The 14101-nt window shown below is 46.7% G+C and overlaps 56 non-coding genes across 56 annotated transcripts; all 56 read left to right on the top strand.

Moving 5' to 3' along the window:
- Window positions 1-52: 52 nt before the first annotated feature.
- trnay-gua (transfer RNA tyrosine (anticodon GUA)) lies at window positions 53-139 on the top strand. The gene is given in 2 exon segments: window positions 53-89; window positions 104-139. It is a non-coding gene; the product is annotated as a tRNA-Tyr (tRNA).
- A 147-nt stretch (window positions 140-286) lies between these two features.
- trnay-gua (transfer RNA tyrosine (anticodon GUA)) lies at window positions 287-384 on the top strand. Its single transcript is given in 2 exon segments — window positions 287-323; window positions 338-384. It is a non-coding gene; the product is annotated as a tRNA-Tyr (tRNA).
- Window positions 385-531: 147 nt separating this feature from the next.
- Window positions 532-618, top strand: trnay-gua (transfer RNA tyrosine (anticodon GUA)). The gene is given in 2 exon segments: window positions 532-568; window positions 583-618. It is a non-coding gene; the product is annotated as a tRNA-Tyr (tRNA).
- Window positions 619-765: 147 nt separating this feature from the next.
- Window positions 766-852, top strand: trnay-gua (transfer RNA tyrosine (anticodon GUA)). The gene is given in 2 exon segments: window positions 766-802; window positions 817-852. It is a non-coding gene; the product is annotated as a tRNA-Tyr (tRNA).
- A 147-nt stretch (window positions 853-999) lies between these two features.
- Window positions 1000-1086, top strand: trnay-gua (transfer RNA tyrosine (anticodon GUA)). The gene is given in 2 exon segments: window positions 1000-1036; window positions 1051-1086. It is a non-coding gene; the product is annotated as a tRNA-Tyr (tRNA).
- Window positions 1087-1233: 147 nt separating this feature from the next.
- On the top strand, window positions 1234-1320 carry trnay-gua (transfer RNA tyrosine (anticodon GUA)). The gene is given in 2 exon segments: window positions 1234-1270; window positions 1285-1320. It is a non-coding gene; the product is annotated as a tRNA-Tyr (tRNA).
- Window positions 1321-1467: 147 nt separating this feature from the next.
- trnay-gua (transfer RNA tyrosine (anticodon GUA)) lies at window positions 1468-1554 on the top strand. The gene is given in 2 exon segments: window positions 1468-1504; window positions 1519-1554. It is a non-coding gene; the product is annotated as a tRNA-Tyr (tRNA).
- Window positions 1555-1701: 147 nt separating this feature from the next.
- trnay-gua (transfer RNA tyrosine (anticodon GUA)) lies at window positions 1702-1788 on the top strand. Its single transcript is given in 2 exon segments — window positions 1702-1738; window positions 1753-1788. It is a non-coding gene; the product is annotated as a tRNA-Tyr (tRNA).
- Window positions 1789-1935: 147 nt separating this feature from the next.
- trnay-gua (transfer RNA tyrosine (anticodon GUA)) lies at window positions 1936-2022 on the top strand. The gene is given in 2 exon segments: window positions 1936-1972; window positions 1987-2022. It is a non-coding gene; the product is annotated as a tRNA-Tyr (tRNA).
- A 147-nt stretch (window positions 2023-2169) lies between these two features.
- trnay-gua (transfer RNA tyrosine (anticodon GUA)) lies at window positions 2170-2256 on the top strand. The gene is given in 2 exon segments: window positions 2170-2206; window positions 2221-2256. It is a non-coding gene; the product is annotated as a tRNA-Tyr (tRNA).
- Window positions 2257-2403: 147 nt separating this feature from the next.
- Window positions 2404-2490, top strand: trnay-gua (transfer RNA tyrosine (anticodon GUA)). Its single transcript is given in 2 exon segments — window positions 2404-2440; window positions 2455-2490. It is a non-coding gene; the product is annotated as a tRNA-Tyr (tRNA).
- Window positions 2491-2637: 147 nt separating this feature from the next.
- On the top strand, window positions 2638-2724 carry trnay-gua (transfer RNA tyrosine (anticodon GUA)). The gene is given in 2 exon segments: window positions 2638-2674; window positions 2689-2724. It is a non-coding gene; the product is annotated as a tRNA-Tyr (tRNA).
- A 147-nt stretch (window positions 2725-2871) lies between these two features.
- Window positions 2872-2958, top strand: trnay-gua (transfer RNA tyrosine (anticodon GUA)). Its single transcript is given in 2 exon segments — window positions 2872-2908; window positions 2923-2958. It is a non-coding gene; the product is annotated as a tRNA-Tyr (tRNA).
- A 147-nt stretch (window positions 2959-3105) lies between these two features.
- trnay-gua (transfer RNA tyrosine (anticodon GUA)) lies at window positions 3106-3192 on the top strand. The gene is given in 2 exon segments: window positions 3106-3142; window positions 3157-3192. It is a non-coding gene; the product is annotated as a tRNA-Tyr (tRNA).
- A 281-nt stretch (window positions 3193-3473) lies between these two features.
- Window positions 3474-3560, top strand: trnay-gua (transfer RNA tyrosine (anticodon GUA)). The gene is given in 2 exon segments: window positions 3474-3510; window positions 3525-3560. It is a non-coding gene; the product is annotated as a tRNA-Tyr (tRNA).
- Window positions 3561-3707: 147 nt separating this feature from the next.
- On the top strand, window positions 3708-3794 carry trnay-gua (transfer RNA tyrosine (anticodon GUA)). The gene is given in 2 exon segments: window positions 3708-3744; window positions 3759-3794. It is a non-coding gene; the product is annotated as a tRNA-Tyr (tRNA).
- A 147-nt stretch (window positions 3795-3941) lies between these two features.
- On the top strand, window positions 3942-4028 carry trnay-gua (transfer RNA tyrosine (anticodon GUA)). Its single transcript is given in 2 exon segments — window positions 3942-3978; window positions 3993-4028. It is a non-coding gene; the product is annotated as a tRNA-Tyr (tRNA).
- Window positions 4029-4359: 331 nt separating this feature from the next.
- Window positions 4360-4446, top strand: trnay-gua (transfer RNA tyrosine (anticodon GUA)). Its single transcript is given in 2 exon segments — window positions 4360-4396; window positions 4411-4446. It is a non-coding gene; the product is annotated as a tRNA-Tyr (tRNA).
- Window positions 4447-4593: 147 nt separating this feature from the next.
- On the top strand, window positions 4594-4680 carry trnay-gua (transfer RNA tyrosine (anticodon GUA)). Its single transcript is given in 2 exon segments — window positions 4594-4630; window positions 4645-4680. It is a non-coding gene; the product is annotated as a tRNA-Tyr (tRNA).
- Window positions 4681-4827: 147 nt separating this feature from the next.
- trnay-gua (transfer RNA tyrosine (anticodon GUA)) lies at window positions 4828-4914 on the top strand. The gene is given in 2 exon segments: window positions 4828-4864; window positions 4879-4914. It is a non-coding gene; the product is annotated as a tRNA-Tyr (tRNA).
- A 97-nt stretch (window positions 4915-5011) lies between these two features.
- Window positions 5012-5098, top strand: trnay-gua (transfer RNA tyrosine (anticodon GUA)). The gene is given in 2 exon segments: window positions 5012-5048; window positions 5063-5098. It is a non-coding gene; the product is annotated as a tRNA-Tyr (tRNA).
- A 147-nt stretch (window positions 5099-5245) lies between these two features.
- On the top strand, window positions 5246-5332 carry trnay-gua (transfer RNA tyrosine (anticodon GUA)). The gene is given in 2 exon segments: window positions 5246-5282; window positions 5297-5332. It is a non-coding gene; the product is annotated as a tRNA-Tyr (tRNA).
- A 370-nt stretch (window positions 5333-5702) lies between these two features.
- Window positions 5703-5789, top strand: trnay-gua (transfer RNA tyrosine (anticodon GUA)). Its single transcript is given in 2 exon segments — window positions 5703-5739; window positions 5754-5789. It is a non-coding gene; the product is annotated as a tRNA-Tyr (tRNA).
- Window positions 5790-5936: 147 nt separating this feature from the next.
- Window positions 5937-6023, top strand: trnay-gua (transfer RNA tyrosine (anticodon GUA)). Its single transcript is given in 2 exon segments — window positions 5937-5973; window positions 5988-6023. It is a non-coding gene; the product is annotated as a tRNA-Tyr (tRNA).
- Window positions 6024-6170: 147 nt separating this feature from the next.
- On the top strand, window positions 6171-6257 carry trnay-gua (transfer RNA tyrosine (anticodon GUA)). The gene is given in 2 exon segments: window positions 6171-6207; window positions 6222-6257. It is a non-coding gene; the product is annotated as a tRNA-Tyr (tRNA).
- Window positions 6258-6404: 147 nt separating this feature from the next.
- On the top strand, window positions 6405-6491 carry trnay-gua (transfer RNA tyrosine (anticodon GUA)). The gene is given in 2 exon segments: window positions 6405-6441; window positions 6456-6491. It is a non-coding gene; the product is annotated as a tRNA-Tyr (tRNA).
- A 147-nt stretch (window positions 6492-6638) lies between these two features.
- Window positions 6639-6725, top strand: trnay-gua (transfer RNA tyrosine (anticodon GUA)). Its single transcript is given in 2 exon segments — window positions 6639-6675; window positions 6690-6725. It is a non-coding gene; the product is annotated as a tRNA-Tyr (tRNA).
- A 147-nt stretch (window positions 6726-6872) lies between these two features.
- trnay-gua (transfer RNA tyrosine (anticodon GUA)) lies at window positions 6873-6959 on the top strand. The gene is given in 2 exon segments: window positions 6873-6909; window positions 6924-6959. It is a non-coding gene; the product is annotated as a tRNA-Tyr (tRNA).
- Window positions 6960-7106: 147 nt separating this feature from the next.
- On the top strand, window positions 7107-7193 carry trnay-gua (transfer RNA tyrosine (anticodon GUA)). Its single transcript is given in 2 exon segments — window positions 7107-7143; window positions 7158-7193. It is a non-coding gene; the product is annotated as a tRNA-Tyr (tRNA).
- A 147-nt stretch (window positions 7194-7340) lies between these two features.
- Window positions 7341-7427, top strand: trnay-gua (transfer RNA tyrosine (anticodon GUA)). Its single transcript is given in 2 exon segments — window positions 7341-7377; window positions 7392-7427. It is a non-coding gene; the product is annotated as a tRNA-Tyr (tRNA).
- Window positions 7428-7574: 147 nt separating this feature from the next.
- trnay-gua (transfer RNA tyrosine (anticodon GUA)) lies at window positions 7575-7661 on the top strand. Its single transcript is given in 2 exon segments — window positions 7575-7611; window positions 7626-7661. It is a non-coding gene; the product is annotated as a tRNA-Tyr (tRNA).
- A 147-nt stretch (window positions 7662-7808) lies between these two features.
- On the top strand, window positions 7809-7895 carry trnay-gua (transfer RNA tyrosine (anticodon GUA)). The gene is given in 2 exon segments: window positions 7809-7845; window positions 7860-7895. It is a non-coding gene; the product is annotated as a tRNA-Tyr (tRNA).
- Window positions 7896-8042: 147 nt separating this feature from the next.
- Window positions 8043-8129, top strand: trnay-gua (transfer RNA tyrosine (anticodon GUA)). The gene is given in 2 exon segments: window positions 8043-8079; window positions 8094-8129. It is a non-coding gene; the product is annotated as a tRNA-Tyr (tRNA).
- A 147-nt stretch (window positions 8130-8276) lies between these two features.
- trnay-gua (transfer RNA tyrosine (anticodon GUA)) lies at window positions 8277-8363 on the top strand. Its single transcript is given in 2 exon segments — window positions 8277-8313; window positions 8328-8363. It is a non-coding gene; the product is annotated as a tRNA-Tyr (tRNA).
- Window positions 8364-8694: 331 nt separating this feature from the next.
- Window positions 8695-8781, top strand: trnay-gua (transfer RNA tyrosine (anticodon GUA)). The gene is given in 2 exon segments: window positions 8695-8731; window positions 8746-8781. It is a non-coding gene; the product is annotated as a tRNA-Tyr (tRNA).
- Window positions 8782-8928: 147 nt separating this feature from the next.
- trnay-gua (transfer RNA tyrosine (anticodon GUA)) lies at window positions 8929-9015 on the top strand. The gene is given in 2 exon segments: window positions 8929-8965; window positions 8980-9015. It is a non-coding gene; the product is annotated as a tRNA-Tyr (tRNA).
- Window positions 9016-9162: 147 nt separating this feature from the next.
- Window positions 9163-9249, top strand: trnay-gua (transfer RNA tyrosine (anticodon GUA)). The gene is given in 2 exon segments: window positions 9163-9199; window positions 9214-9249. It is a non-coding gene; the product is annotated as a tRNA-Tyr (tRNA).
- Window positions 9250-9396: 147 nt separating this feature from the next.
- trnay-gua (transfer RNA tyrosine (anticodon GUA)) lies at window positions 9397-9483 on the top strand. The gene is given in 2 exon segments: window positions 9397-9433; window positions 9448-9483. It is a non-coding gene; the product is annotated as a tRNA-Tyr (tRNA).
- A 147-nt stretch (window positions 9484-9630) lies between these two features.
- Window positions 9631-9717, top strand: trnay-gua (transfer RNA tyrosine (anticodon GUA)). Its single transcript is given in 2 exon segments — window positions 9631-9667; window positions 9682-9717. It is a non-coding gene; the product is annotated as a tRNA-Tyr (tRNA).
- Window positions 9718-9864: 147 nt separating this feature from the next.
- trnay-gua (transfer RNA tyrosine (anticodon GUA)) lies at window positions 9865-9951 on the top strand. The gene is given in 2 exon segments: window positions 9865-9901; window positions 9916-9951. It is a non-coding gene; the product is annotated as a tRNA-Tyr (tRNA).
- Window positions 9952-10098: 147 nt separating this feature from the next.
- trnay-gua (transfer RNA tyrosine (anticodon GUA)) lies at window positions 10099-10185 on the top strand. The gene is given in 2 exon segments: window positions 10099-10135; window positions 10150-10185. It is a non-coding gene; the product is annotated as a tRNA-Tyr (tRNA).
- A 147-nt stretch (window positions 10186-10332) lies between these two features.
- Window positions 10333-10419, top strand: trnay-gua (transfer RNA tyrosine (anticodon GUA)). Its single transcript is given in 2 exon segments — window positions 10333-10369; window positions 10384-10419. It is a non-coding gene; the product is annotated as a tRNA-Tyr (tRNA).
- Window positions 10420-10566: 147 nt separating this feature from the next.
- On the top strand, window positions 10567-10653 carry trnay-gua (transfer RNA tyrosine (anticodon GUA)). Its single transcript is given in 2 exon segments — window positions 10567-10603; window positions 10618-10653. It is a non-coding gene; the product is annotated as a tRNA-Tyr (tRNA).
- Window positions 10654-10800: 147 nt separating this feature from the next.
- On the top strand, window positions 10801-10887 carry trnay-gua (transfer RNA tyrosine (anticodon GUA)). Its single transcript is given in 2 exon segments — window positions 10801-10837; window positions 10852-10887. It is a non-coding gene; the product is annotated as a tRNA-Tyr (tRNA).
- Window positions 10888-11218: 331 nt separating this feature from the next.
- trnay-gua (transfer RNA tyrosine (anticodon GUA)) lies at window positions 11219-11305 on the top strand. Its single transcript is given in 2 exon segments — window positions 11219-11255; window positions 11270-11305. It is a non-coding gene; the product is annotated as a tRNA-Tyr (tRNA).
- Window positions 11306-11452: 147 nt separating this feature from the next.
- Window positions 11453-11539, top strand: trnay-gua (transfer RNA tyrosine (anticodon GUA)). Its single transcript is given in 2 exon segments — window positions 11453-11489; window positions 11504-11539. It is a non-coding gene; the product is annotated as a tRNA-Tyr (tRNA).
- A 147-nt stretch (window positions 11540-11686) lies between these two features.
- Window positions 11687-11773, top strand: trnay-gua (transfer RNA tyrosine (anticodon GUA)). Its single transcript is given in 2 exon segments — window positions 11687-11723; window positions 11738-11773. It is a non-coding gene; the product is annotated as a tRNA-Tyr (tRNA).
- Window positions 11774-11920: 147 nt separating this feature from the next.
- Window positions 11921-12007, top strand: trnay-gua (transfer RNA tyrosine (anticodon GUA)). Its single transcript is given in 2 exon segments — window positions 11921-11957; window positions 11972-12007. It is a non-coding gene; the product is annotated as a tRNA-Tyr (tRNA).
- A 147-nt stretch (window positions 12008-12154) lies between these two features.
- On the top strand, window positions 12155-12241 carry trnay-gua (transfer RNA tyrosine (anticodon GUA)). Its single transcript is given in 2 exon segments — window positions 12155-12191; window positions 12206-12241. It is a non-coding gene; the product is annotated as a tRNA-Tyr (tRNA).
- Window positions 12242-12388: 147 nt separating this feature from the next.
- On the top strand, window positions 12389-12475 carry trnay-gua (transfer RNA tyrosine (anticodon GUA)). The gene is given in 2 exon segments: window positions 12389-12425; window positions 12440-12475. It is a non-coding gene; the product is annotated as a tRNA-Tyr (tRNA).
- A 147-nt stretch (window positions 12476-12622) lies between these two features.
- On the top strand, window positions 12623-12709 carry trnay-gua (transfer RNA tyrosine (anticodon GUA)). The gene is given in 2 exon segments: window positions 12623-12659; window positions 12674-12709. It is a non-coding gene; the product is annotated as a tRNA-Tyr (tRNA).
- A 147-nt stretch (window positions 12710-12856) lies between these two features.
- Window positions 12857-12943, top strand: trnay-gua (transfer RNA tyrosine (anticodon GUA)). Its single transcript is given in 2 exon segments — window positions 12857-12893; window positions 12908-12943. It is a non-coding gene; the product is annotated as a tRNA-Tyr (tRNA).
- A 147-nt stretch (window positions 12944-13090) lies between these two features.
- trnay-gua (transfer RNA tyrosine (anticodon GUA)) lies at window positions 13091-13177 on the top strand. Its single transcript is given in 2 exon segments — window positions 13091-13127; window positions 13142-13177. It is a non-coding gene; the product is annotated as a tRNA-Tyr (tRNA).
- A 147-nt stretch (window positions 13178-13324) lies between these two features.
- trnay-gua (transfer RNA tyrosine (anticodon GUA)) lies at window positions 13325-13411 on the top strand. Its single transcript is given in 2 exon segments — window positions 13325-13361; window positions 13376-13411. It is a non-coding gene; the product is annotated as a tRNA-Tyr (tRNA).
- Window positions 13412-13742: 331 nt separating this feature from the next.
- trnay-gua (transfer RNA tyrosine (anticodon GUA)) lies at window positions 13743-13829 on the top strand. Its single transcript is given in 2 exon segments — window positions 13743-13779; window positions 13794-13829. It is a non-coding gene; the product is annotated as a tRNA-Tyr (tRNA).
- A 147-nt stretch (window positions 13830-13976) lies between these two features.
- On the top strand, window positions 13977-14063 carry trnay-gua (transfer RNA tyrosine (anticodon GUA)). Its single transcript is given in 2 exon segments — window positions 13977-14013; window positions 14028-14063. It is a non-coding gene; the product is annotated as a tRNA-Tyr (tRNA).
- Window positions 14064-14101: the final 38 nt, after the last annotated feature.

Here is a 14101-nt window from a genome sequence, read left to right on the forward strand (position 1 = left end):
ACCCTTTAGCAATCCACACCTAATCAAACAAGATAGATCAAGTTGATTGAACCCTTCGATAGCTCAGTTGGTAGAGCGGAGGACTGTAGTGGGATGTTCTGGCATCCTTAGGTCGCTGGTTCGAATCTGGCTCGAAGGAAGTTGCTTTCCTCACATGACTAGTTCACGCGGCCTACGCAGCAACATGTTTAATGAAGTGGCAAAACATTAAAGTCTTACTTCTTGCTTCCAAAGACTCTTCAGCAATCCACACCTAATCAAACAACAGGGACCAGTTCGATTGCACCCTTCGATAGCTCAGTTGGTAGAGCGGAGGACTGTAGTGGGTTGTTCTGGCATCCTTAGGTCGCTGGTTCGAATCCGGCTCGAATCCGGCTCGAAGGAATTTGCTTTTCTCACATGACTAGTTCACACGGCCTACGCAGCAACATGTTTAATGAAGTGGCAGAACATTAAAGTCTTACTTCTTGCTCCCAAAGACTGTTCAGCAATCCACACCTAATCAAACAACAGCGACCAGGTAGATTGCACCCTTCGATAGCTCAGTTGGTAGAGCGGAGGACTGTAGTGGGTTGTTCTGGCGTCCTTAGGTCGCTGGTTCGAATCCGGCTCGAAGGAAGTTGCTTTTCTCACATGACTAGTTCACACGGCCTACGCAGCAACATGTTTAATAAAGTGGCAGAACATTAAAGTCTTACTTCTTGCTCCCAAAGACTCTTCAGCAATCCACACCTAATCAAACAACAGGGACCAGGTCGATTGCACCCTTCGATAGCTCAGTTGGTAGAGCGGAGGACTGTAGTGAATTGTTCTGGCATCCTTAGGTCGCTGGTTCGAATCCGGCTCGAAAGAAGTTGCTTTTCTCACATGACTAGTTCACACGGCCTACGCAGCAACATGTTTAATAAAGTGGCAGAACATTAAAGTCTTACTTCTTGCTTCCAAAGACCCATCAGCAATCCACACCTAATCAAACAACAGGGACCAGGTCGATTGCACCCTTCGATAGCTCAGTTGGTAGAGCGGAGGACTGTAGTGGGTTGTTCTGGCATCCTTAGGTCGCTGGTTCGAATCCGGCTCGAAGGAAGTTGCTTTTCTCACATGACTAGTTCACACGGCCTACGCAGCAACATGTTTAATAAAGTGGCAGAACATTAAAGTCTTACTTCTTGCTTCCAAAGACCCTTCAGCAATCCACACCTAATCAAACAACAGGGACCAGGTCGATTGCACCCTTCGATAGCTCAGTTGGTAGAGCGGAGGACTGTAGTGAATTGTTCTGGCATCCTTAGGTCGCTGGTTCGAATCCGGCTCGAAGGAAGTTGCTTTTCTTACATGACTAGTTCACACGGCCTACGCAGCAACATGTTTAATAAAGTGGCAGAACATTAAAGTCTTACTTCTTGCTCCCAAAGACTGTTCAGCAATCCACACCTAATCAAACAAAAGGGACCAAATCGATTGCACCCTTCGATAGCTCAGTTGGTGGAGCGGAGGACTGTAGTGGGTTGTTCTGGCATCCTTAGGTCGCTGGTTCGAATCCGGCTCGAAGGAATTTGCTTTTCTCACATGACTAGTTCACGCGGCCTACGCAGCAACATGTTTAATGAAGTGGCAAAACATTAAAGTCTTACTTCTTGCTTCCAAAGACTCTTCAGCAATCCACACCTAATCAAACAACAGGGACCAGGTGGATTGCACCCTTCGATAGCTCAGTTGGTAGAGCGGAGGACTGTAGTGGGTTGTTCTGGCATCCTTAGGTCGCTGGTTCGAATCCGGCTCGAAGGAAGTTGCTTTTCTCACATGACTAGTTCACACGGCCTACGCAGCAACATGTTTAATAAAGTGGCAGAACATTAAAGTCTTACTTCTTGCTCCCAAAGACTCTTCAGCAATCCACACCTAATCAAACAACAGGGACCAGGTCGATTGCGCCCTTCGATAGCTCAGTTGGTAGAGCGGACGACTGTAGTGAATTGTTCTGGCATCCTTAGGTCGCTGGTTCGAATCCGGCTCGAAGGAAGTTGCTTTTCTTACATGACTAGTTCACACGGCCTACGCAGCAACATGTTTAATAAAGTGGCAGAACATTAAAGTCTTACTTCTTGCTCCCAAAGACTGTTCAGCAATCCACACCTAATCAAACAACAGGGACCAGGTCGATTGCACCCTTCGATAGCTCAGTTGGTAGAGCGGAGGACTGTAGTGGGTTGTTCTGGCATCCTTAGGTCGCTGGTTCGAATCCGGCTCGAAGGAATTTGCTTTTCTCACATGACTAGTTCACGCGGCCTACGCAGCAACATGTTTAATAAAGTGGCAGAACATTAAAGTCTTACTTCTTGCTCCCAAAGACTGTTCAGCAATCCACACCTAATCAAACAACAGGGACCAGGTCGATTGCACCCTTCGATAGCTCAGTTGGTAGAGCGGAGGACTGTAGTGAATTGTTCTGGCATCCTTAGGTCGCTGGTTCGAATCCGGCTCGAAGGAAGTTGCTTTTCTTACATGACTAGTTCACACGGCCTACGCAGCAACATGTTTAATAAAGTGGCAGAACATTAAAGTCTTACTTCTTGCTCCCAAAGACTGTTCAGCAATCCACACCTAATCAAACAAAAGGGACCAAATCGATTGCACCCTTCGATAGCTCAGTTGGTGGAGCGGAGGACTGTAGTGGGTTGTTCTGGCATCCTTAGGTCGCTGGTTCGAATCCGGCTCGAAGGAATTTGCTTTTCTCACATGACTAGTTCACGCGGCCTACGCAGCAACATGTTTAATGAAGTGGCAAAACATTAAAGTCTTACTTCTTGCTTCCAAAGACTCTTCAGCAATCCACACCTAATCAAACAACAGGGACCAGGTCGATTGCACCCTTCGATAGCTCAGTTGGTAGAGCGGAGGACTGTAGTGGGTTGTTCTGGCGTCCTTAGGTCGCTGGTTCGAATCCGGCTCGAAGGAAGTTGCTTTTCTCACATGACTAGTTCACACGGCCTACGCAGCAACATGTTTAATGAAGTGGCAAAACATTAAAGTCTTACTTCTTGCTTCCAAAGACTCTTCAGCAATCCACACCTAATCAAACAACAGCGACCAGGTTGATTGCACCCTTCGATAGCTCAGTTGGTAGAGCGGAGGACTGTAGTGGGTTGTTCTGGCATCCTTAGGTCGATGGTTCGAATCAGGCTCGAAGGAACATGCTTCATTCTTTGGCTGAACATTAAATTCTTACTTTCAAAGACCCTTCAGCAATCCACACCTAATCAAACAAGAGAGACCAGCTTGCTTTTGCTCTTTGATAGCTCAGTTGGTAGAGTAGAGGACTGTTGTGGGTTGTTCCGGCATCCTTAGGTCTCTGGTTCGAATCCGGCTCGAAGGAACTTGCTTCATTCTTTGGCTGAATATTAAACTCTTACTTTCAATGACCCTTTAGCAATCCACACCTAATCAAACAAGATAGATCAAGTTGATTGAACCCTTCGATAGCTCAGTTGGTAGAGCGGAGGACTGTAGTGGGATGTTCTGGCATCCTTAGGTCGCTGGTTCGAATCTGGCTCGAAGGAAGTTGCTTTCCTCACATGACTAGTTCACGCGGCCTACGCAGCAACATGTTTAATGAAGTGGCAAAACATTAAAGTCTTACTTCTTGCTTCCAAAGACTCTTCAGCAATCCACACCTAATCAAACAACAGGGACCAGTTCGATTGCACCCTTCGATAGCTCAGTTGGTAGAGCGGAGGACTGTAGTGGGTTGTTCTGGCATCCTTAGGTCGCTGGTTCGAATCCGGCTCGAAGGAATTTGCTTTTCTCACATGACTAGTTCACACGGCCTACGCAGCAACATGTTTAATGAAGTGGCAAAACATTAAAGTCTTACTTCTTGCTTCCAAAGACTCTTCAGCAATCCACACCTAATCAAACAACAGCGACCAGGTTGATTGCACCCTTCGATAGCTCAGTTGGTAGAGCGGAGGACTGTAGTGGGTTGTTCTGGCATCCTTAGGTCGATGGTTCGAATCAGGCTCGAAGGAACATGCTTCATTCTTTGGCTGAACATTAAATTCTTACTTTCAAAGACCCTTCAGCAATCCACACCTAATCAAACAAGAGAGACCAGCTTGCTTTTGCTCTTTGATAGCTCAGTTGGTAGAGTAGAGGACTGTTGTGGGTTGTTCTGGCATCCTTAGGTCGCTGGTTCGAATCCGGCTCGAAGGAAGTTGCTTTTCTTACATGACTAGTTCACACGGCCTACGCAGCAACATGTTTAATAAAGTGGCAGAACATTAAAGTCTTACTTCTTGCTCCCAAAGACTCTTCAGCAATCCACACCTAATCAAACAACAGGGACCAGGTCGATTGCACCCTTCGATAGCTCAGTTGGTAGAGCGGAGGCCTGTAGTGGGTTGTTCTGGCATCCTTAGGTCGCTGGTTCGAATCCGGCTCGAAGGAATTTGCTTTTCTCACATGACTAGTTCACGCGGCCTACGCAGCAACATGTTTAATGAAGTGGCAAAACATTAAAGTCTTACTTCTTGCTTCCAAAGACTCTTCAGCAATCCACACCTAATCAAACAACAGGGACCAGGTCGATTGCACCCTTCGATAGCTCAGTTGGTAGAGCGGAGGACTGTAGTGGGTTGTTCTGGCGTCCTTAGGTCGCTGGTTCGAATCCGGCTCGAAGGAATTTGCTTTTCTCACATGACTAGTTCACGCGGCCTACGCAGCAACATGTTTAATAAAGTGGCAGAACATTAAAGTCTTACTTCTTGCTTCCAAAGACCCTTCAGCAATCCACACCTAATCAAACAACAGCGACCAGGTTGATTGCACCCTTCGATAGCTCAGTTGGTAGAGCGGAGGACTGTAGTGGGTTGTTCTGGCATCCTTAGGTCGATGGTTCGAATCAGGCTCTAAGGATCATGCTTCATTCTTTGGCTGAACATTAAATTCTTACTTCCAAAGACCCTTCAGCAATCCACACCTAATCAAACAACAGCGACCAGGTAGATTGCACCCTTCGATAGCTCAGTTGGTAGAGCGGAGGACTGTAGTGGGTTGTTCTGGCATCCTTAGGTCGCTGGTTCGAATCTGGCTCGAAGGAATTTGCTTTTCTCACATGCATAGTTCACGCGGCCTACGCAGCAACATGTTTAATGAAGTGGCAAAACATTAAAGTCTTACTTCTTGCTTCCAAAGACTCTTCAGCAATCCACACCTAATCAAACAACAGGGACCAAGTCGATTGCACCCTTCGATAGCTCAGTTGGTAGAGCGGAGGACTGTAGTGGGTTGTTCAGGCATCCTTAGGTCGCTGGTTCGAATCCGGCTCGAAGGAAGTTGCTTTTCTCACATGACTAGTTCACACGGCCTACGCAGCAACATGTTTAATAAAGTGGCAGAACATTAAAGTCTTACTTCTTGCTTCCAAAGACCCTTCAGCAATCCACACCTAATCAAACAACAGCGACCATGTTGATTGCACCTTTCGATAGCTCAGTTGCTAGAGTGGAGGACTGTAGTGTGTCTTTCTGGCATCCTTAGGTCGCCGGCTCGAAGGAAGTTGCTTTTCTTACATGACTAGTTCACACGGCCTACGCAGCAACATGTTTAATAAAGTGGCAGAACATTAAAGTCTTACTTCTTGCTCCCAAAGACTCTTCAGCAATCCACACCTAATCAAACAACAGGGACCAGGTCGATTGCACCCTTCGATAGCTCAGTTGGTAGAGCGGAGGACTGTAGTGAATTGTTCTGGCATCCTTAGGTCGCTGGTTCGAATCCGGCTCGAAAGAAGTTGCTTTTCTTACATGACTAGTTCACACGGCCTACGCAGCAACATGTTTAATAAAGTGGCAGAACATTAAAGTCTTACTTCTTGCTCCCAAAGACTGTTCAGCAATCCACACCTAATCAAACAAAAGGGACCAAACCGATTGCACCCTTCGATAGCTCAGTTGGTGGAGCGGAGGACTGTAGTGGGTTGTTCTGGCATCCTTAGGTCGCTGGTTCGAATCCGGCTCGAAGGAATTTGCTTTTCTCACATGACTAGTTCACGCGGCCTACGCAGCAACATGTTTAATGAAGTGGCAAAACATTAAAGTCTTACTTCTTGCTTCCAAAGACTCTTCAGCAATCCACACCTAATCAAACAACAGGGACCAGGTGGATTGCACCCTTCGATAGCTCAGTTGGTAGAGCGGAGGACTGTAGTGGGTTGTTCTGGCATCCTTAGGTCGCTGGTTCGAATCCGGCTCGAAGGAAGTTGCTTTTCTCACATGACTAGTTCACACGGCCTACGCAGCAACATGTTTAATAAAGTGGCAGAACATTAAAGTCTTACTTCTTGCTCCCAAAGACTCTTCAGCAATCCACACCTAATCAAACAACAGGGACCAGGTCGATTGCACCCTTCGATAGCTCAGTTGGTAGAGCGGACGACTGTAGTGAATTGTTCTGGCATCCTTAGGTCGCTGGTTCGAATCCGGCTCGAAGGAAGTTGCTTTTCTTACATGACTAGTTCACACGGCCTACGCAGCAACATGTTTAATAAAGTGGCAGAACATTAAAGTCTTACTTCTTGCTCCCAAAGACTGTTCAGCAATCCACACCTAATCAAACAACAGGGACCAGGTCGATTGCACCCTTCGATAGCTCAGTTGGTAGAGCGGAGGACTGTAGTGGGTTGTTCTGGCATCCTTAGGTCGCTGGTTCGAATCCGGCTCGAAGGAATTTGCTTTTCTCACATGACTAGTTCACGCGGCCTACGCAGCAACATGTTTAATGAAGTGGCAAAACATTAAAGTCTTACTTCTTGCTTCCAAAGACTCTTCAGCAATCCACACCTAATCAAACAACAGGGACCAGGTCGATTGCACCCTTCGATAGCTCAGTTGGTAGAGCGGAGGACTGTAGTGAATTGTTCTGGCATCCTTAGGTCGCTGGTTCGAATCCGGCTCGAAAGAAGTTGCTTTTCTTACATGACTAGTTCACACGGCCTACGCAGCAACATGTTTAATAAAGTGGCAGAACATTAAAGTCTTACTTCTTGCTCCCAAAGACTGTTCAGCAATCCACACCTAATCAAACAACAGGGACCAGGTCGATTGCACCCTTCGATAGCTCAGTTGGTAGAGCGGAGGACTGTAGTGGGTTGTTCTGGCATCCTTAGGTCGCTGGTTCAAATCCGGCTCGAAGGAAGTTGCTTTTCTCACATGACTAGTTCACACGGCCTACGCAGCAACATGTTTAATAAAGTGGCAGAACATTAAAGTCTTACTTCTTGCTTCCAAAGACCCTTCAGCAATCCACACCTAATCAAACAACAGCAACCAGTTTGATTGCAGCCTTCGATAGCTCAGTTGGTAGAGCGGAGGACTGTAGTGAGTTGTTCTGGCATCCTTAGGTCGCTGGTTCGAATCCGGCTCGAAGGAAGTTGCTTTTCTCACATGACTAGTTCACACGGCCTACGCAGCAACATGTTTAATAAAGTGGCAGAACATTAAAGTCTTACTTCTTGCTTCCAAAGACCCTTCAGCAATCCACACCTAATCAAACAACAGGGACCAGGTCGATTGCACCCTTCGATAGCTCAGTTGGTAGAGCGGAGGACTGTAGTGAATTGTTCTGGCATCCTTAGGTCGCTGGTTCGAATCCGGCTCGAAGGAAGTTGCTTTTCTTACATGACTAGTTCACACGGCCTACGCAGCAACATGTTTAATAAAGTGGCAGAACATTAAAGTCTTACTTCTTGCTCCCAAAGACTGTTCAGCAATCCACACCTAATCAAACAAAAGGGACCAAATCGATTGCACCCTTCGATAGCTCAGTTGGTGGAGCGGAGGACTGTAGTGGGTTGTTCTGGCATCCTTAGGTCGCTGGTTCGAATCCGGCTCGAAGGAATTTGCTTTTCTCACATGACTAGTTCACGCGGCCTACGCAGCAACATGTTTAATGAAGTGGCAAAACATTAAAGTCTTACTTCTTGCTTCCAAAGACTCTTCAGCAATCCACACCTAATCAAACAACAGGGACCAGGTGGATTGCACCCTTCGATAGCTCAGTTGGTAGAGCGGAGGACTGTAGTGGGTTGTTCTGGCATCCTTAGGTCGCTGGTTCGAATCCGGCTCGAAGGAAGTTGCTTTTCTCACATGACTAGTTCACACGGCCTACGCAGCAACATGTTTAATAAAGTGGCAGAACATTAAAGTCTTACTTCTTGCTTCCAAAGACCCTTCAGCAATCCACACCTTCTCAAACAACAGCGACCAGGTTGTTTGCACCCTTCGATAGCTCAGTTGGTAGAGCGGAGGACTGTAGTGGGTTGTTCTGGCATCCTTAGGTCGATGGTTCGAATCAGGCTCGAAGGAACATGTTTCATTCTTTGGCTGAACATTAAATTCTTACTTTCAAAGAACCTTCAGCAATCCACACCTAATCAAACAAGAGAGACCAGCTTGCTTTTGCTCTGTGATAGCTCAGTTGGTAGAGTGGAGGACTGTTGTGGGTTGTTCCGGCATCCTTAGGTCGCTGGTTCGAATCCGGCTCGAAGGATTTTGCTTTTCTCACATGCATAGTTCACGCGGCCTACGCAGCAACATGTTTAATGAAGTGGCAAAACATTAAAGTCTTACTTCTTGCTTCCAAAGACTCTTCAGCAATCCACACCTAATCAAACAACAGGGACCAAGCCGATTGCACCCTTCGATAGCTCAGTTGGTAGAGCGGAGGACTGTAGTGGGTTGTTCAGGCATCCTTAGGTCGCTGGTTCAAATCCGGCTCGAAGGAAGTTGCTTTTCTCACATGACTAGTTCACACGGCCTACGCAGCAACATGTTTAATAAAGTGGCAGAACATTAAAGTCTTACTTCTTGCTTCCAAAGACCCTTCAGCAATCCACACCTAATCAAACAACAGCGACTAGGTTGATTGCACCCTTCGATAGCTCAGTTGCTAGAGTGAAGGACTGTAGTGTGTTGTTCTGGCATCCTTAGGTCGCTGGTTCGAATTCGGCTCGAAGGAATTTGCTTTTCTCACATGACTAGTTCACATGGCCTACGCAGCAACATGTTTAATGAAGTGGCAAAACATTAAAGTCTTACTTCTTGCTTCCAAAGACCCTTCAGCAATCCACACCTAATCAAACAACAGCAACCACTTTGATTGCACCCTTCGATAGCTCAGTTGGTAGAGCGGAGGACTGTAGTGAGTTGTTCTGGCATCCTTAGGTCGCTGGTTCGAATCCGGCTCGAAGGAAGTAGCTTTTCTTACATGACTAGTTCACACGGCCTACGCAGCAACATGTTTAATAAAGTGGCAGAACATTAAAGTCTTACTTCTTGCTCCCAAAGACTCTTCAGCAATCCACACCTAATCAAACAACAGGGACCAAGTCGATTGCACCCTTCGATAGCTCAGTTGGTAGAGCGGAGGACTGTAGTGGGTTGTTCTGGCATCCTTAGGTCGCTGGTTCGAATCCGGCTCGAAGGAAGTTGCTTTTCTCACATGACTAGTTCACGCGGCCTACGCAGCAACATGTTTAATGAAGTGGCAAAACATTAAAGTCTTACTTCTTGCTTCCAAAGACTCTTCAGCAATCCACACCTAATCAAACAACAGGGACCAAGCCGATTGCACCCTTCGATAGCTCAGTTGGTAGAGCGGAGGACTGTAGTGGGTTGTTCTGGCATCCTTAGGTCGCTGGTTCAAATCCGGCTCGAAGGAAGTTGCTTTTCTCACATGACTAGTTCACACGGCCTACGCAGCAACATGTTTAATAAAGTGGCAGAACATTAAAGTCTTACTTCTTGCTTCCAAAGACCCTTCAGCAATCCACACCTAATCAAACAACAGCAACCAGTTTGATTGCAGCCTTCGATAGCTCAGTTGGTAGAGCGGAGGACTGTAGTGAGTTGTTCTGGCATCCTTAGGTCGCTGGTTCGAATCCGGCTCGAAGGAAGTTGCTTTTCTCACATGACTAGTTCACACGGCCTACGCAGCAACATGTTTAATAAAGTGGCAGAACATTAAAGTCTTACTTCTTGCTTCCAAAGACCCTTCAGCAATCCACACCTAATCAAACAACAGGGACCAGGTCGATTGCACCCTTCGATAGCTCAGTTGGTAGAGCGGAGGACTGTAGTGAATTGTTCTGGCATCCTTAGGTCGCTGGTTCGAATCCGGCTCGAAGGAAGTTGCTTTTCTTACATGACTAGTTCACACGGCCTACGCAGCAACATGTTTAATAAAGTGGCAGAACATTAAAGTCTTACTTCTTGCTCCCAAAGACTGTTCAGCAATCCACACCTAATCAAACAAAAGGGACCAAATCGATTGCACCCTTCGATAGCTCAGTTGGTGGAGCGGAGGACTGTAGTGGGTTGTTCTGGCATCCTTAGGTCGCTGGTTCGAATCCGGCTCGAAGGAATTTGCTTTTCTCACATGACTAGTTCACGCGGCCTACGCAGCAACATGTTTAATGAAGTGGCAAAACATTAAAGTCTTACTTCTTGCTTCCAAAGACTCTTCAGCAATCCACACCTAATCAAACAACAGGGACCAGGTGGATTGCACCCTTCGATAGCTCAGTTGGTAGAGCGGAGGACTGTAGTGGGTTGTTCTGGCATCCTTAGGTCGCTGGTTCGAATCCGGCTCGAAGGAAGTTGCTTTTCTCACATGACTAGTTCACACGGCCTACGCAGCAACATGTTTAATAAAGTGGCAGAACATTAAAGTCTTACTTCTTGCTTCCAAAGACCCTTCAGCAATCCACACCTTCTCAAACAACAGCGACCAGGTTGTTTGCACCCTTCGATAGCTCAGTTGGTAGAGCGGAGGACTGTAGTGGGTTGTTCTGGCATCCTTAGGTCGATGGTTCGAATCAGGCTCGAAGGAACATGTTTCATTCTTTGGCTGAACATTAAATTCTTACTTTCAAAGAACCTTCAGCAATCCACACCTAATCAAACAAGAGAGACCAGCTTGCTTTTGCTCTGTGATAGCTCAGTTGGTAGAGTGGAGGACTGTTGTGGGTTGTTCCGGCATCCTTAGGTCGCTGGTTCGAATCCGGCTCGAAGGATTTTGCTTTTCTCACATGCATAGTTCACGCGGCCTACGCAGCAACATGTTTAATGAAGTGGCAAAACATTAAAGTCTTACTTCTTGCTTCCAAAGACTCTTCAGCAATCCACACCTAATCAAACAACAGGGACCAAGCCGATTGCACCCTTCGATAGCTCAGTTGGTAGAGCGGAGGACTGTAGTGGGTTGTTCAGGCATCCTTAGGTCGCTGGTTCAAATCCGGCTCGAAGGAAGTTGCTTTTCTCACATGACTAGTTCACACGGCCTACGCAGCAACATGTTTAATAAAGTGGCAGAACATTAAAGTCTTACTTCTTGCTTCCAAAGACCCTTCAGCAATCCACACCTAATCAAACAACAGCGACTAGGTTGATTGCACCCTTCGATAGCTCAGTTGCTAGAGTGAAGGACTGTAGTGTGTTGTTCTGGCATCCTTAGGTCGCTGGTTCGAATTCGGCTCGAAGGAATTTGCTTTTCTCACATGACTAGTTCACATGGCCTACGCAGCAACATGTTTAATGAAGTGGCAAAACATTAAAGTCTTACTTCTTGCTTCCAAAGACCCTTCAGCAATCCACACCTAATCAAACAACAGCAACCACTTTGATTGCACCCTTCGATAGCTCAGTTGGTAGAGCGGAGGACTGTAGTGAGTTGTTCTGGCATCCTTAGGTCGCTGGTTCGAATCCGGCTCGAAGGAAGTAGCTTTTCTTACATGACTAGTTCACACGGCCTACGCAGCAACATGTTTAATAAAGTGGCAGAACATTAAAGTCTTACTTCTTGCTCCCAAAGACTCTTCAGCAATCCACACCTAATCAAACAACAGGGACCAAGTCGATTGCACCCTTCGATAGCTCAGTTGGTAGAGCGGAGGACTGTAGTGGGTTGTTCTGGCATCCTTAGGTCGCTGGTTCGAATCCGGCTCGAAGGAAGTTGCTTTTCTCACATGACTAGTTCACGCGGCCTACGCAGCAACATGTTTAATGAAGTGGCAAAACATTAAAGTCTTACTTCTTGCTTCCAAAGACTCTTCAGCAATCCACACCTAATCAAACAACAGGGACCAAGCCGATTGCACCCTTCGATAGCTCAGTTGGTAGAGCGGAGGACTGTAGTGGGTTGTTCTGGCATCCTTAGGTCGCTGGTTCAAATCCGGCTCGAAGGAAGTTGCTTTTCTCACATGACTAGTTCACACGGCCTACGCAGCAACATGTTTAATAAAGTGGCAGAACATTAAAGTCTTACTTCTTGCTTCCAAAGACCCTTCAGCAATCCACACCTAATCAAACAACAGCAACCAGTTTGATTGCAGCCTTCGATAGCTCAGTTGGTAGAGCGGAGGACTGTAGTGAGTTGTTCTGGCATCCTTAGGTCGCTGGTTCGAATCCGGCTCGAAGGAAGTTGCTTTTCTCACATGACTAGTTCACACGGCCTACGCAGCAACATGTTTAATAAAGTGGCAGAACATTAAAGTCTTACTTCTTGCTTCCAAAGACCCTTCAGCAATCCACACCTAATCAAACAACAGGGACCAGGTCGATTGCACCCTTCGATAGCTCAGTTGGTAGAGCGGAGGACTGTAGTGAATTGTTCTGGCATCCTTAGGTCGCTGGTTCGAATCCGGCTCGAAGGAAGTTGCTTTTCTTACATGACTAGTTCACACGGCCTACGCAGCAACATGTTTAATAAAGTGGCAGAACATTAAAGTCTTACTTCTTGCTCCCAAAGACTGTTCAGCAATCCACACCTAATCAAACAAAAGGGACCAAATCGATTGCACCCTTCGATAGCTCAGTTGGTGGAGCGGAGGACTGTAGTGGGTTGTTCTGGCATCCTTAGGTCGCTGGTTCGAATCCGGCTCGAAGGAATTTGCTTTTCTCACATGACTAGTTCACGCGGCCTACGCAGCAACATGTTTAATGAAGTGGCAAAACATTAAAGTCTTACTTCTTGCTTCCAAAGACTCTTCAGCAATCCACACCTAATCAAACAACAGGGACCAGGTGGATTGCACCCTTCGATAGCTCAGTTGGTAGAGCGGAGGACTGTAGTGGGTTGTTCTGGCATCCTTAGGTCGCTGGTTCGAATCCGGCTCGAAGGAAGTTGCTTTTCTCACATGACTAGTTCACACGGCCTACGCAGCAACATGTTTAATAAAGTGGCAGAACATTAAAGTCTTACTTCTTGCTTCCAAAGACCCTTCAGCAATCCACACCTTCTCAAACAACAGCGACCAGGTTGTTTGCACCCTTCGATAGCTCAGTTGGTAGAGCGGAGGACTGTAGTGGGTTGTTCTGGCATCCTTAGGTCGATGGTTCGAATCAGGCTCGAAGGAACATGTTTCATTCTTTGGCTGAACATTAAATTCTTACTTTCAAAGAACCTTCAGCAATCCACACCTAATCAAACAAGAGAGACCAGCTTGCTTTTGCTCTGTGATAGCTCAGTTGGTAGAGTGGAGGACTGTTGTGGGTTGTTCCGGCATCCTTAGGTCGCTGGTTCGAATCCGGCTCGAAGGATTTTGCTTTTCTCACATGCATAGTTCACGCGGCCTACGCAGCAACATGTTTAATGAAGTGGCAAAACATTAAAGTCTTACTTCTTGCTTCCAAAGACTCTTCAGCAATCCACACCTAATCAAACAACAGGGACCAAGCCGATTGCACCCTTCGATAGCTCAGTTGGTAGAGCGGAGGACTGTAGTGGGTTGTTCAGGCATCCTTAGGTCGCTGGTTCAAATCCGGCTCGAAGGAAGTTGCTTTTCTCACATGACTAGTTCACACGGCCTACGCAGCAACATGTTTAATAAAGTGGCAGAACATTAAAGTCTTACTTCTTGCTTCCAAAGACCCTTCAGCAATCCACACCTAATCAAACAACAGCGACTAGGTTGATTGCACCCTTCGATAGCTCAGTTGCTAGAGTGAAGGACTGTAGTGTGTTGTTCTGGCATCCTTAGGTCGCTGGTTCGAATTCGGCTCGAAGGAATTTGCTTTTCTCACATGACTAGTTCACATGGCCTACG

Source organism: Trichomycterus rosablanca, chromosome 1 (assembly GCF_030014385.1).
Source record: "Trichomycterus rosablanca isolate fTriRos1 chromosome 1, fTriRos1.hap1, whole genome shotgun sequence".
Taxonomy (NCBI): Eukaryota; Metazoa; Chordata; class Actinopteri; order Siluriformes; family Trichomycteridae; genus Trichomycterus; species Trichomycterus rosablanca.